General features: G+C 42.4%; 1 protein-coding gene across 8 annotated transcripts in view; it reads right to left on the reverse strand.

Annotated features, from left to right (window-relative positions):
• Positions 1-14,549, reverse strand: part of LOC120904136 (fat-like cadherin-related tumor suppressor homolog) — a 262,216-nt gene that overhangs the window by 105,827 nt on the left and 141,840 nt on the right. The window contains exons 1-2 of one of the 8 annotated variants that reach the window (XM_040313925.1): positions 8,391-8,464; positions 6,777-7,048 (exon numbers count right to left, since the gene is read on the reverse strand). The exons of the other annotated variants lie outside the window; for them this stretch is intronic. The gene's annotated coding sequence lies outside the window, so the exon portion shown is untranslated. Of the gene's footprint in view, positions 1-6,776; positions 7,049-8,390; positions 8,465-14,549 lie in introns of those variants that run through there. 8 annotated transcript variants of the gene reach the window in all.

Here is a 14,549-nt window from a genome sequence, read left to right on the forward strand (position 1 = left end):
CAAAACTTTTACATTTCCTCCAGTTTTCTTGCAAAATGGAACATCAAATCTGCAAAAATTGAAGCAAAAAAAAAGTGTGTGGAGCTGATTGGTTGCTTTAAATCAATTCCAGCGGTTCCACTTTAGGGGCGCCAGATAAAAACTAAAGCTCACCTCGAAACTCCCCCCCGTGCCAGCAATCAAATTAACTTTCATTCTCAGCATTCTCTGTGCGGGGAGCACGTTGGGGGCAGCCCGGGAACACACGCAGAATACATGAATGTAAACGAATGCTTTCCTTAGCAATTGGATCGCATAGAGTGTTCCAGTCGCGCGCGCACTGTCATCCATTTGGGGTTGTGGGCTATAAACGAACACGTTCCGGGAGGATGTGGTATGTGTTTGGACATATAAAAAGCACGCGGAAGGACTTTTGCGCTATTATTTCTTAATGTTCTCTCCAGCTTTGCTTTGACCAGTCGTCTGGGAGGGGGGACAAAGTCGTCCGCATGTTTATTTCACGAAATCGAATCGATACACATATCGACCCCATCGGCCGGGGGGCGCGCGTGTCTTAATCAGGGCTAACGAGTACCAGAGCACCCGATCAGGCGCATCAGGATAACAAGCGTCCAAGCGCGCTCCAACACAGACTGAATTCACTCCAAAAATATCCCACATTCAATAATTCGAGAGCAAGCTAAATCCACTCCTTATCGATGTCGCACGATCGTCTTGCATGGGGCGGTGGAACGGGGAAGACAGCGTAGGACATAAATTATGTTTCTCTGACCATCACCATCACATTCCATACCAGAAAAAAGCCAAAGGATGAGAGGTTACACGGACGCGTGACCAAACCAGGCGCCCAAGGACGTGAGCGCACGATCTCGATCGAACGTCTTTGCCTTTCGGTGGGGGAGGGGGAGGGTTTGGAGGGGGAGGAACAGTAGTGGGAAGAAATATCATCATGATTATGTTTGAGGGACACGGTACACGAAACTAACGAGAACGTGGAAGGGGAGCGAGGAACAGCACATCGTAATTCGGGGTTTCCTTTTTCTTGTGTGTGTGAGCCTTTTGTGAGTGTGTCGATATGTATGTTTTCCCCCCCCCCGCTCTGTTCAGCGATAGGTGGACTATCTTTGTCCCGTAGAAATGAAAAGCGACCGTGGCATACACTTATCGGATCCTTTTTTACTGATGTGTGTGTATGTGAGCTATTCTTTGGAGATTTTTGTAGTTTTTTTCTTTTTTAACAGGCACCGTGCAAGATAAGGCACAGCGTAAAACATTCGAACACCGTGGCTATCGGGTCCATGAAAGTGTCCAGTTGGCGCGACAGAAAACGTGCATGATAAGTCCGGGCGGTTTTGCCGTCCATCGATGACGAAGCTGTACAGCAAAACTTTTCCCCACGGATCGTGTGCGTGTGTGTGTGTGCACTGTGGGACTGGCAGAGAGAGGGACGTGCTCTTTCATAATTGTATGATTTATTTTATTTTTGGGAGATAAGAATGGGTATCGTTTTTATTGACGTTAAAATATCCTATAAGTCGAACGTTTATGTAGTAAACATATAATTAAATATCCATAGTCAAAACTGTCAGCAGTTCACATTCAAAGAGTCGGTAGCTAGAACTAGAAGAGTTTTTATTGATTAAAAATATTAAAATAGAATTAAATTAAACACTTTCCTCTAATAAAATCAACTTGAAATATGCCAGAGAGAATTTGGGCAAACGCCTAAATGTGTGCAACATGTTCATCAAATGTTTCTTATTAAGGTTTTTTTAATACTAAACGCGAGTTAATAACAAACGCATGCAAAACAATTTAAGGATATTTTTAATGTTTTTTAAGCTTTAGTTACAACAAACCATCATCACAACTCTGCTTCGCTAATATTATCAACACAAATGAAATGAACTTTCTACTTCTCATGAAAATATTTACTATCGTGTCATAAATTATGTTGACCACTCTGTCTATATTTTGCTATTTTGACCACTCTTTCTTACACTTTGTGCCACTGTATTACAAACCAGAATGGAATGATAAGGGAAAAAGTTTCCCCATGTGTGGGAACCAATACTGTAACCGTGCCTGTGTACGAGCCAGCCGACCCAAACCCACCAGGTCCAGGCCCAAGGCACCCTTGGGCGATTTTATTATCACAAATATATTTCTTTATTATGTTATCCTCGTAATCGTATATATATTTTTCCGGGCCGGCATCCTCAACAAAAAAACCCTCTCGTGTGTTCGTGCCCACCAAGCCGGTATGTGTGTGTGTGTGTGTGTGTGTGAGGAACTATCGAGTTATGCTGGAGAGAAGCACAGTGTCGCAAAAATGTCATATGTAATCGAATACATGCCTGGACCTGTGTATGTGTGAGTTTGATTTCATTGTATTCAACACAGCGAAAAGCGGATAACACTCCCATGAGAGGAGGAAACCCAAATTCAAACCAACGAGAACAATGCTTGGCACAGATCGATTCCAAATCATATTTGTAACGATCGTTTGCCAGTGGACGAGAAAGTCCCTCCCAACAAGCAAACCAGGACAAGATGTTTTATTTTTTAACTTTTTTTCTTTCTTATGCCTTACTCCTTGCGTTCCCGTTTGGAGTGAGCAAGGAAGTTGGGGGGGAACGTTAAAATTGGGATCAAATGAAAATGCACCCAATTCGATTTCTGGAACTGGAGCGATCGGTGAATACATTTAGGCAACCTTTTTCCTATTGCGATTCCTATTGCTGCATGAGAATTTATCAATCTTGGTCCACTTGTGCCGGTTGTGTCCCCGATGAGCAAACGATACGGAATTTGTTTTTATTTTTCTTCCTTTTTGGTGTCCCGATAACGGAGCACAGGACACACACACACACACACACACACACACACACACACACACACGTCACAAGCCACTAAGCGGAAAGCGGTAAAACAACCATGCGCCGCAAAGCGAGTGAAAAACAACTGGCATCAACTTTTGCAAAACATTTTGCACTTTTGCTGTTCTTTGGCAACGGGGGCAAGGCATTCGGAGGAGCGCCCTTGGTGTGCTCGAGCGCAACGGGAGCAAAAACAATCGCAACCAATTTGACCTATGCTGCCGGGACCACACACACGAGGCACCGGTAGACGGTTGTGCTGGATGGATGGATGGATGATAAATTGTCACAGCTTCTAGGGAGCAGATTTTTATTTCCCTCGCCCTGGATCTGGCCGTCGTCGTCTTCCACTTTCCTAACAACGGTTGTGTTGCAACTTTGCTTTCGAGAGCCTGTCTGCAATTGAACTGCTTCATGTTTCGTGTTCTATTTTATGTTTTTCTGTTTCCATCGACCCTACTACCCGCCGTCCGGTAGCGGCCAAACGACACGTTCCATGTCGTGGCATCAAATAACAACGAGTACTTGTGAAGATTATGTAGCGAGGGGTTTGATTCTTTTTTCCCTCCTTCCATTGCTACGCGTGCTACTAAGCGGTCTTCAAATGTGTCATACTTTGTCCGTGGGGCGTACTTTTTTTTTCTTTGTTTTGTTTTGGTTTTGGTCAGATGAGCACTTTGCTGACACATCTTCATCTTCCGGCTGACAGGGCGGAAGAAGTCGAACCCGCGGCTATGATAGGGAGCTAGGCGGAAGCGGAAGCAGTTCGACGACAGCTGGAAAACTTTGGCAGCGAAAGCAAAATCAGATGTTTTCGTTAAGTTTTCTGCTCGCGTTGCGTGGAGAGGAAATGAAAGACGTATACATTTTTAAAAGCAAAAGTCAAGCGGAGTACAGCAATTGTTGAAGACATTGTTTTAAAGCCCATTGTTGGATGAATTGAACAGAGAAAAGTAGAGAAAGGAATTTTAGTACAAAATTTATGAGAACAATATTTAAAACGCAATCTTTATATTTATATATTATACGCAATATTTAAACAATATTTTTATTTAAATTTTTTATAATAATTATAGACAGAAGATAAAACAAACCATAAATAGCAAAAATTGGGAACAAAAAGGTATAAAATAAAACAATGAACAAATAAACGAAAACATTTATATCATACAACAAGAAATAAATAAATACAGCGAAAGAAATTATAGAAAATAGACCTCTAATATCAGTATTATTGAAACATTATCAACACATTTAGATTCGAAACCTTCTTTCCTTCTTTTAAAACCATTTAGCTATCACAGTTATCAACAAATGTTGTAAAAACTTCATAAAGAAGAAAAAAAACACCTTTCAAAACTTTTAAACTCGATTGACCGTAAAAATCCAACCTTTCTTTTTTGTAGACCGCAAGAAACACAAATCGATCATCTCGACGAGGGTGTACACACTGCAGCAAAAGGTGCTACTGGCAAATAAAGTGCGTCCCCATGATTGGCTATCCGTCTTTCACTGCCGTTCGCACCGCAACACCGCCTCTTCCCCCTGGCATACGCCTCGTGCATCGTGCTTAGCTGTTTGAGAACCTATTTCCACGGCCACTTTCCCGCTTACTTTTGTCACAAACCACAAGCAAAAAGGATGTTTTTTTCTGCAATAAGCGGTTGGAAAAATCACACTTTTCTAAGGAAGCATGGGGAGCGGTGTGGTCCGAAAGGAAAAGATTGTCCAGATAAAATTGGTTGACCATTTATCATAAACCGTGGGGGCGCTACAATGGACAACAACGGTGGGAAGTGGTTTCGTAACCATTATTGCTGTCAAGGGCATCCTGCTGAAGGGAAATGGGGAAGAAGGAAAATGTAGCAGAAAAGAAGATGATGAAAAAAAGCAGCCGCACAATATTTTGGAACGCTTACAAAATGCTGTAGAAAGCGATTCACCATCAATGGCATGAAGCGGGCGTTTGGCGACAAAAGTTGTGAATGGCGAAATGATACGGGCCGGCCCTACGACGTGGACAATGAACTGCTAAGGAACTGTTCAGCAACGTGAGAAAAATATGCAGTGGTGCTAGATGGATTATTATACGGGAACATTCGGAAAACTTAATTGCCAATCTGCATGTTCTTCGTGTTTGTGGCATTAGTAATTCCCTACAAAAAAAAAAAAGGAAAATTGAGGATTTTATTAACAATGTACAGTAGAATGTCGATCATAGGAAGTTGCCAGGTACAATCGTTTGTCGGTTTATCGATTTCCGCAGTGAACAGGACCGTACAGGGTTTTTCAGGAGTTCTCATAGCTGTGGGACACTTTATTGACTCTTTCTTGCGTGAAATGAACTTAATGTAATTGGAATTGGACTCTATAGCACCCTTGTTGAACAAATCTGACAGGAATTTCCAAGTAGCCTGTCTAAAAAGGGGGCATAGTGTCTAATTTTCATCATATGAAGTTCACTCCAATAGGAAAGAATTAAGGCAGTGCCCCACAACTATGAGAACCCCTGGAAAACCCTGTACTGACTGTTAGCATCTTGAAATGGTTTCGATATCAATTTTTCTTCAAAATTTCTGCCATGACATAATATCAATATCTCATTCACGTAAAGTAAAGATATTGCATAAGTTATGAACAAGAAAACGTGAAGTCTTTGGTGGTTTATGTCTTATCGGTATTGAATCCATAACAATAACAAACCTTATCGAGTCATTAACACGTTCAACCCGAGACTACCAGTGAACTTTCCCGTATGTCGGTGGAAGTTTCTGGGACCTGCAAATAGTCTTTTGCAAGGGAATCAACAAACATTGCGAATAACTGTACTCTACTCGCATGAAAAGCAGCAGTGGGTAGGTAAAATAATGGAGTTCTAATAGTTATTGCGGTAGATCAAATTCTCAACCAACAAACAACAGTATTGATGAAAAGAGTAGAGCTGAAATTATAGCGAAAAACTCATTTTTTCCACATGTATGTTTGGTTCAAAAGCGTAGGTTTGCGTTCTAACTAAAACCAGCGCCAAGTTTGTTAAACAAGTTTATACAATAATTTTCAATGTTCTTTTTCACGTCAAAAGGAATAATAGATTTGAAAGAATGGCAAAACCGACTAAAGTTTTCCACCCATTATATCGTTAATCTCGATCGAGAAGGTTGAGTTCTATTCACTGTTTAGGACCCTCATATTCTGGTTTAGGATAACCTACGTGTCGCTACAATTTAAGCAGTTATATCCCCTGTTTTTGGTTTGTCCTTCAATGTTTTTCATAAGGACCTGAAAACATTTGCAGCGAAAAAAAAACCAGAAACATTCCAGTTCCAATGAGCAGAATCAATCAAAGAAATGGTCCTTCGAACACGATCAAACTTTAAAACTAAAACATCTGCTGACATACTGGGCCAAATTTACGCTCCCAAACGATCACATACACGTACCCAGTAAAGTGAAACTGAATGAAAACGAATTTATTGTTTCTATCGTTCCAAATGGTTGCGCCCGTTTGAATAAAACAACATATGGTGTGGGGTTATTTTTGCTACCATTTCAACTGTCAGCCAAACACACACATCTTTTAGAAGACGACTTTAAAACCCTCCACCACAACATTCGCTGCTCAAGCAACTGGAACATCACTGCTCATACACACGCTCTGGTGAGTGTTTACCGTTTAAAGATTAATATGCGCTTTCTGTTAGTCGCAGTTAGACGCAGAATGCACCAGATGCACACAGCTCGCACGTATACGTAAACAATTCGGCGATGCGAGATCCATCTTTTTTGTTAGGATTTATGTTTTCCCAATTCTTCAATTTTGACCATCACTGGAACCTGTAGAAATAATTAATCGCTTCCCACAATGCTTCCCCAAAGCTACCCGGTTGCATTCGTTACCTCTTGAAGTGCGCGTGGCCCACTTTATCAACGCCTTCAGAAACTCTTCGACGGTGGTGGTGTTTGAAGCAGCGCTTAAGATGAAGACTAAACTGGACCTCTCTGAAGAGGAAAGCCACAACTGATTCCGAACACCCGTTACGTACACACACGCTTCCGATAGCAATTTCTATTTGACAAACACTTCGCGGTGACCACAAAGCGGACTGAAAGAAGGCACAATCACACATACACAGACACACTTTAAAACACCTTTTTATTTTAACAAGCACCTTTGCGAGATAATGGCGAGAAAAAAATGCACAAATTTAGGTAAAAAAATCACAATTTGGATAAAAAAAACGGCACCACACTAACACAAACGCAGCGGGCTAAAATTGAAAGGGCATCAAAAGGGCTTCTTTATTTTGTTTTTTTTTGTACTCTATTCCTCCCATTCACTTTAAAATTCACTCCACAGAGGGGCGCTCTCGGTTAAGCTGCAAAAATTTCAATCAACCAGCTCGTTATCGGCTTCCTTCCGTGCCCGTGGTAACACTTTAATTAAACATTAAAAAAAACCCTGTTTTCCGCATTTAACATTCATTCAACGATTGATCCCAAAAACATGAAACGGGAAGCGGCTCCCGGGACACACCGCAGCAAGGAACATCTGTTTCGGAACTGGAAATTTCGGTAAACAAAAACAAAAAAACATGAACCCGTGGGTCGGCAGTATTCCGGACGAGACACACAAAAACCCTTCCCTCTCACTCGCTCTACCTGTGCCCGCGCTCTCTCTCTTTTTTATACACCTTTCCAACACTCTCAAACGCACACATACAGCAACAACACTTTACGGTGCAGCATAATCCGGTTTTGCTCGTACAACATAAAGCGCAAAGACACACTCACACACACACACACACACACTGACGCACAAGAGAGCATAAACTGAGTATACTGGGCGACTGCGTAAACCACATGCAGCCTACCAGCACACACACCAACACACCAACACACCGCTGCCGCCGACACACGCGTTCGATCTTCGACTCTTCGAGCGGGCCCCGTAAACGCAACAGCTCGATTGGAGGCTGGATAGAACGGCGTGCGTGAGTGAGCGGGACGGCGGACAGACGGATACACACACAGCATCAATTTGCCAGCAATGCAGCTGCTGCCCCGTTTTGTGCTGTTTTGTGCTGGGCAAATTCCAGGAAAAATGGAAGATGGATCAAACACGTTTTTGCCCGTTCCGAAATGCAACCGGGAATTTAATTTCTGGCATAAATTAAATGTAACGCTGACGTTACAGCACTAAAACACAAAAGAACTCTTCAAAATGATACACCGAGCCACAGCACATCGGAACAGCGGGAAGAAGGGGTTTCTTCAATGCAAAATTGCAACCAGCACCACTGAAACGACCTGCATTGCAATGGCCACCTTTAACACCTACACGAAAGCCACTTTTACCCGATGCCCTTTCCTTCGAAAAATGCACACCCGCAATTAATTGAAATAGTTTCACTCTTTGATCTCTGCGCGAACAACCAACACTTAAAACCCGATGCAGATTCACCACACAAAACAAGAGAGCGAGAGAAAAAAAACAAAAAAAAAAACACAAACTCGAAACAGATCTTCGCCAGCATAAAGAAGCGCGCGTCCGCCGAGAAAGACCTTCGCCGTAAGCGACCGCGAGCAGCGAACTAATGTTGCGTGCGGAAACGGGACGCGAACAGAGCCGCCACCACGGTGCTGGCCGGCTAGCGCGTGTGTTGGTGAGCGGGTTTTAAATGCACTGTCGCTTGTATACGCTGTCTGCGTGTGTGTGTGTGTGTGTGTGGCTGTGTGCGTAAGTGCTTTGTATGCCCGTCGCTGGCGGCATAGCATAGGGCAACATAGGGCTTTGTTTTTTTCTTCTCTCCCGTCCTTTTCCGCCTACCTTTCGTGCCTTTCTACTACCCTGTTACCAGAACCCGCTTCTCTACGGCGGTCGATCCGCCAGGCAGAAGGTAGGCGAAATCTTTAAAACGATTGTGACTCGGTGGCGCAGACTTACGGTGCGGACTGCTGCTGTGATCGGTTCACTGCAGGTCAGCAAAAATTATCAACAAGCGCCCGCGATGCGTAGGGGCGCATTTCCTACCGGGTTTGTTTAGTGCGCCATCCGGGGGGGTTGTTTTCTATGATGTGCGGGTTGAGGGTTTTTTTTCTGCTTTCCTTTCGTATGCCATCTTACATTATGACAATTAGAGGCAAATTAGAGGGTTTCAATCTGTTCGATTGTATTTTGGAAAGCAATTTCTTTTTTCAATTCAATCGGTTATTACAATTTTTAGATTGGATTCAAATTCAATAAACGAATCATCAATATGCAAATTTTGGAAATTAAACTCACAGACGAACCAAAAACGGAGGATACAAATGTAAGATAGATTATATATATTTTATAATGTACCTTGTAATCTTATGAGAGAAACAATAATTTGATCGATTTTATTTATTTAATAAAATCCCCTTAATATGAAAACGAATAGAACTGAAAACACGATTTTTTTGTGAGGCTTTAATCAGCTCCAAGTCCCTTTTTGAGTCCATCTTCCTCCTAATGAAATTCCTCTTAATGTTGATCAATGCAGAGAAATAAGATACAATTGAAGGCAGTCTTCCCAAAAGATAAAACATAAATTTGAGCGCAGACTAATGCTAGAAGACAAATAATGGAGTTTATGATAAATTAAGCATTTGAATGTTGATAATTGTTAAGATGTAACATGCTTCATGTCCGTTTAATAGCTATTGTACAGTAAACTTAACTGATGATAGACATTGGGGTTATAAAAAACATATATTTTTTAGATTTTGATGTACACATCACAAAACCTGCAAATGATGGTACGGTTAAACATCACTAACAACATCAATGTGTTTCATTTTCAACAACATTAAACTTCCAATATCTAATCGAAAAATGGAAACTTCTTTTAAGCCTTTTTGCCTTTTTTACCTTAAAATATGGAATATATGTTGAACCAAAAAAATATATCAACTTTATCAAACTTATTTGTAATGCAATTGAATGATAGGAATATTCACATTTTACACGTATCCGAACCTTCTTTGTAACTGTTTTGTCCCAGCCCCATTTGCCGAGACTCCCGAATGCTAATGCTTGAGCATACCATTGCTTTATCATTTTTATTGATCACCCCAAACCAATCTCCTCCCCGATCAGTGTTCGATGCCCCTGCTCACAGCTTACATGGGCGCAGATGAGCATTCAAACAAGATTGTTCATTTTTGATGGGTAGTTTTTTATTCACTTTCCCTTTCCCTTCCTTCAACGTCCATTGGTGTTCCAGATTCATGCGATGTGCCCGAAAAACTCGCGTGCTCTATTTAGTTCGAGATTTTGTTTAGAAACACGGTAACCCTCTTCTCCAGCAGTTGCCGCCTCCATGAGTGAAAACAAACGCAACCAGCCACCATTCGAAACACATTCACAGACACAAACACATACAGAAGAGAGGAAAAAATAACAACCAAGATAAGATAAACTCCAAAACATACTCCTCCGGGGATGAAGAAGCACACCGGGCCACCACTCCCCGTTGAAGATAAGGAAACGAAACGAGCGATCGAGGACAAGCGCAAGCCAACGGGAACAAAATAAACATCAGCGCGAGATTAGTATGCAACTGCAACAGCCGGGGTATGATCGGAGTCGGGTCGGTTTGCGTGTAGTATGATCGGAGTCGTACGGTTTTAGGAATCAAATTTCGAACAGCAACAGCAACTTTGTAATGAAAAGCACTTCACGACCAAAAGGGCAATGGAACCGTAAAAAAAAACGCGTTACGAGTCGAACGAGTGCCTCACTAGTGGCAGTTCAAGTGACCGATTCGATGGTTGGAGCTGTTTTTTCCTTTCGTTATTTTCGGAGTACTATTGGTTGATTACGTTGACGGTAGCAATAATGTGGTTTAAGATTGGGACCCCCTTACGGCAGTTTTATAAACACCTTCCAGTCGACAAAAAAACAACGAAATTCAAAGTTGTACAGACATATGTTTATGTATCGGATTAACACACACACACACACACACACACACACACACACACACACACACACACACACACACACAAAATTAAGACATATCAAGTTCATTGATGGAATGGAATGACGAGGCACAAAAGCCAGCATCTTAGTGGGGATGGGATTTCTTTATTTACACTAAGCGTGAAATTTGATCACAATGATATCTAATGTCAGTTGGATTGACTCTCCAAAGCAGAAATTTACTTTAATTTCGGTCGATGAAAGGTTTATTGAATGGCGGAAGTAATTACACGTTTTGTGGACAAACAAATATACGTGTGACAGGATATTGAAGAACTTCCGATTGATCTCGATTCTGGACTGGTGTAAAGCTTCTCCCCATAACCCAGGTAAATACCTAATTTTGATTTTTATATTTGAATCAATTCCATGTTTAATTACTGTTACCAAAGCTGTCAAATGCAAAGAGGCAAGAATGCATTGTACAGTTTGATCTTCACATACATGTTAGCATACAACGATGTGATTAGGTGTACTTTTCGACTTCGTTACAGTTTCGTATGTTGTTCGGTGATATTAGATCAAAATTACATTTTAAATTGCTTTAAGGCAGTTCTGATAGACACACAAGTAACTAGTGTCGTTTAGTCTGAAGCTGGATCTTAGTTATTCTACCAGATATGGAAATTTCAGAATTTTCATCTCCTTTTGAGTTTCTAGAAGATCCTGAATTCCCAATCCTGAGTTGAAATGTGATCTTAAACATCAAGATTCTTGTTAGATTTAACATTCCTGCATAAGGATTTTGAATTGACATGTTATTGGAGAATCAAGATCAGTCATTGAAGAAGCTTAATAACCTTTTATGATGATGACCGATGGGGTGGTCCCGTGGTACAGTCGTCAACTCGAACGACTCAAAAACATGTTTGTTTCAAGCCTAGAATAGACCGTCCCCCGTAGACTGTCCGGCTGCGTGGTGATGAATGAAGTCTCGAAAAGCTGCATAGGCCGGCATATCCGCGTAGGACGTTACGCCAAATAGAAGAAGATGTTGACCAATAATGCTCCAGAGTTTTCATATACTCGTCAGCAAAGCATGAGCTCACGATAACTCGAAGCGAATATGTTATATTAATACAAAAAAACGACAATTTGTTCTTCCTATATCAAAAATATAACACACAGACACCAATTTTAGAAGATATACAAGTTTTCAGATGAGCCTTCAAAACCTATCATCATCCAAAAAACAGGCGACATTACCATGCACGTACAGCCATAGTTACGCAGCCGTCAAATTCCCACCATTCAAGCCTCATCGCCATCCCGTTTTGCAATCGACAACAGAACACCAAACGAAGGAAGAAAAAAAAACTACATCCTTATCTGTGAAACTCTAAGTGTGCCCCTGTCCGTTCTGGATCACCCCGATCGATCGTTCTTCACTGACACTGCATGCAAATGGAAAGCCACTCAACCAAGGCCAGTCCGAAGCAGCGTGTATGGGGTCGTCGCTTTTAAAAACTCAACTTGAAGCATTTCCACAGCGGGCATCCACTGCATGGGAGTGCTACAACTGTGTGTGTGTGTGTGTGTGTGTGTGTGTGTGTGTGTGTGTAGCATTGCACCACGCACATTCTTCTGATACAAACAGCTCTGCTTCTCGAGCGAGGCCACTCGAGAGATCGAATCGGAAAAATAAATACTGTTTTCCAAAAAGCGGAGGGAAAGTCGGACGCAGTTGGTAGTGGATCGGATAAGCATCGCTCTCGCCTTCCGGGTTGTGGGTTGGAATTCTTTGAAGCCTCGTCCCCCTCCCGCACCGGACCAGGGAAACACACACACATACACCAGTGGGGAGCACAAACATCTGGTTCTATCAAACTACGGATACAACGGTGCAAGACGAGCCGCAGGCCAGTGTTGGGATTGGCAAAGGAAAAAAGAATCTCGCCTGACCATCAATGGCGTGAGGTGGCGAGGTTTGTGCTGCACACATTTTTCAACCACCTTCGACTTGTATGTGTGTGTGTACGTGTGGTAGGAAAAGGAAGGATAAAAAAACAGGTAAAAGGAAACTGGCACCGGAAACATGCTAATGCACTTCCTATCATTGCATCCGCGAGCTTCTCAGCTATGGTGGTCTTCCCCCAGCACAGAGTAGGAATGGGCATCTACATTTTCCTGACAGGTTACATGCAAGGAGGCGTGTATATGTGTGTGTGAAAGCAAGTGTTCCAGGTCAAGGATGGCACATGGCGCTTGCACACAATGTCGAGAAAAAAAAGAAGCAAAGAATAGGATGGAACTTCCACAACTAAGTGGGCAGACCAACACACGGATTGCAACAATCCGGCGGTTTTCTTGCGACTTGCCGTTTTCCTTCGCCCAAATGCGCTCGTGCACAGCGCAGTTGCAGCTTCTTGTAGCCAAACAGCTCGCCTCCACCATTCTCGAGGCTCATGCTTGGTGCAAATTGTATTTATGGTAGCGCACCATGTACGATTGTATGAAGGGCTGCCGCGCTTTGGACAGCTGTATGCAAACACTGCCTGGAGCTTGGCAGGCAGCCTTGGGTAGGGAGGACATGAGGCAGCCTTGGGTAGGGGGACACAGGCATCTCTGTACACATCTTCATCCATCGCGCTCTGTTGCTTTCGCCCGCGCGGGAGACAGTGGAAAGAAAAGTCTGAGGATTCGGATTCTGAGGAACGCTTTGCCACACACACTCGCCGCTCATCCTTCCTGCAAAAATGGAGAAAAAAGTGCAATCCTGTGGCCTTTCGTGATAGGTGAAAAATAGAGAATGCACCCCAACATTCCCCGGTTTAAATCTCTCACTCACACGGGGAAAAATGGGAAAATCCCGCTCCGAGATGCGAAAGGGAAGCCGGTCGAAAGAGCGGAAATGGTATGTGCTTACATGCGGAATAACAACTTTCTTTTCAGGAGTGGTTGTAACTACCGTAGTGCATCATTACCCACACGTGCGGGAGGAAGTTTCGGTCCGTGTCTTTTCAATTCCACCCCTTGTGAGCTATCGGGCGATGCGGATTGATAAGTGTACGGAGAAATGACTGTTCCACCTGTAGTTTTAATTATAAAATTTACATGCTGATCCAATGGAATTGAATTCAACAAAAGTTAAGGAATTCCAGATACCGTTAAGTATGTTCAAAGTGTAAAATGATAAATTCTGGAACCTAAAACTTGGTGTGGCTTGCTTTAATAAGGGTTTTACCCACCCGTAAATTTATTCCTGAGCACATTTTTAAATCATGTAGCAAACTCAAAATCTTATGAGCCACAAGGTTGATAGCAAAGCAAACAGTAATTTAGCAAACAACACTTGGCCATCAACAAGGACCTGAAATACGATCCTGATCTTATGTGTCAAACAAATAACTAATATTTAGGTACATATATTTCAACCCCAACATGAAGGCACCGCTCTCCGAGTGGTTGTTTCAAGTGTTTAGGTAAAGAGGCTCTTTTCACGGAGAAGAGGACGTTTACTCAATAACAAATCCACACGACACGCTGCGCGGTCAATCAACGGAACTTAACGCGTTAAATGTAGCTCAGTACGCTCTTTGCAGTTAATAGCGGTTCGGGGTAGAGCTTAAGGGACGTAGCTCCGGGTGTCTTGCACACGTGCTGCAGTATGTTCTACACATTGGCAATACACACTTTTAGAATGCATTTCTATGTTCTAAATGTGT

Source organism: Anopheles arabiensis, chromosome 3, assembly GCF_016920715.1.
Source record: "Anopheles arabiensis isolate DONGOLA chromosome 3, AaraD3, whole genome shotgun sequence".
Lineage (NCBI taxonomy): Eukaryota > Metazoa > Arthropoda > Insecta > Diptera > Culicidae > Anopheles > Anopheles arabiensis.